Raw genomic sequence first — 2,444 nt, 5'->3', positions numbered from 1 at the left:
TCATTTTCACATACTTTTCATAGATTAATGTGTCATATTATGTGAGTTATGATTATATAAATCAATGTATTACCATACATGTATTATAAGTACACTCTTCGATGTATTACAATACCTGTATCATAATCACACTCATCAGTTGGTTATGATTTACGTATTACAATCACATATCTTATAATTCCACGATCTTGTTACATTATTCACTTTTGTACATAATACTATTTCTTTATCTAAGAATATTCAAACATTTTTTTATCAATAATATAAATCCACCAATTTCAACATACCTTAACTATCATACAATATTCATATTTATTATATCATCTAATACATAAAGATCATTAACCAATTTCACACCACATGGATCAATACAATATGCTGAAGGCTAGATACCTTCAGACTCAAACCAATCATACAATTCAATATACATACTTTCTCAATATTAATAAAGTCATCTATACTAAAGTTTGGCATAATTCAATATTCACTGTATATCTATTATTAAAAAATATCAAATAGAAACTTTAACTACCTTTGAACAATGTTCACTAGTAAAATCATAATATTTCTAAAAAATAGTTCTGTTCAGAGCTTTTGCTATAAGTTATATTAAACTAGTTCTAAAAATAATCATGAATTTTTCATGTAAAAAATCTCTATTCTTACACTTGAGATTTTAGGAAACATTCAGATTCTATGGTTCTAATAGAAAAACTTAGTATTTTTAAACCAAAAAACTAAAAAAGAGTTAGGGTTTGGGATCAACTCTTCTTACCCGAAAATGAGTCTTTTAAATTGAATTTTCCTAGAGATCTAAAGGAGAGGTACAACATTTCAATAGAGGATATCATCTAAAGGGTTAAGATTTTCTTGAGTATCACAAAGTATAAAACTTTGGATAAGAGAAAACTGAGAAATAGGAATGCAGTTGGAGAATCAAACTCCAAGAAACTTAGATCTAAATAGAATAGACGTTCGAGCTTGGATCTGGAAGAGATTCACGGTTCAGGAGAGTTTTCTTCGAGAAGGGAACATTTTTAGGGTTAAGGTTCCTTAAATACCCCTCTAAACACGCATGTTCTCACTTGAGCGAGCCCAATTTTTTATTGGGTGAGAAAACTAGAAAGTGAAACTACTCAATTTTTTTGTTATTCTCGCTTGAGTGAGAGACATTCTTGTCTGAGCGAGCAGCATTTTGCCTCAGTGAGAGGCATCTTTGCTTGAGCGAGAATAGGTCTAGAGAGCTACTAGTTTTTCTTGCGACTCTTCGCCTGAGCGAGCTCCATCTTGCCTGAGTGAAAGGATAATTGGTACAACTTTATCCTCGCTTGAGCAAGATTTATCTCGCTTGAGCGTGAATGCTTCAAAATGTCTTCTTTTAGAAAACTCTATCTCGCTTGCCTGAGAACTTTGCACCAAAATTCTTATTTTTTCATATAAGGGCAACAAAATTGAGGATGTTACATTAATACCCAATTACACACTCAAACAACCACAAGAAAACTCGTTAGAAATTCTCTCAAACACAAACCTTTTACAACAAAGGCTAAGTAATGAATTATTTCACCGTAAAATTTCATATTCCACACAATCAATGTTGCAATTGGCAACCAGACAATCACAATAGTACGGCGAAAACGTGTTAAAGAAAAATATTTTTTAAGAATAAAAAATATTTTCTAAAAAATCAGAGGAGTCGTCACCAAAGTTTATTTTAAGAAAACTTTGAAAAAACTTTTAAAATAATATGATCTTTAAAACTAAAAATAAGTTCGAGAGTCATTTACATGTAGGGAAGGTATTAACACCTTACAACGTCTGTTTAAAAACTTTACATTAAATTAATTGTGTAAATTTATTTTAATTTTGAAAAATAATTATTAAACTCTTAAACAATGTTTATTTTTATTTTTATTTTAGAAGAAGAAAAATTATTTTAAAAATTATTTTGACTTGATGGGTCTTGTTCTCACTTCTACGTATTCCCAAGTGAAATAGGAAACTCAAAGTCACGTTGTTCTATCTTACAAATTCTGAAGCTGGTTTATTAAAATTAAATTTAGTAAAAGAAAGTTTATTTTGAGATTGAAATTATTTTTATAGGATTATAATGTTTAGGATACAAGATAATACCATTATATATGTATCCTATGAGAAATAATACGAAAGGTGAAGAAATTTTACACAACTATATTTTAAATCGTTAAAAAATATTTTTTTATTTGTAAATAAAATATTTGAATTATAATTAATTTTGAAAGAGAATTTAATATAACGTAAGCTATACAAATATTTCTTATAACTTTTAGACAATCGAAGACAATATAAATCACACATTGATGTTACAAAAATTTGTATAATAAAATGAAGATTAAATTAAGTAGTAAAATGTTTAGTTATTTAATTTGTTAAAATTAAACATACAACTTAAGAAAATTTAAAAA

This window comes from Abrus precatorius, unplaced genomic scaffold, assembly GCF_003935025.1.
Source record: "Abrus precatorius isolate BTA unplaced genomic scaffold, Abrus_2018 Scaffold3, whole genome shotgun sequence".
NCBI classification, from domain to species: Eukaryota; Viridiplantae; Streptophyta; class Magnoliopsida; order Fabales; family Fabaceae; genus Abrus; species Abrus precatorius.
The sequence above is the reverse complement of the archived record's forward strand: the minus strand, read 5'-3'. Positions refer to the sequence as shown.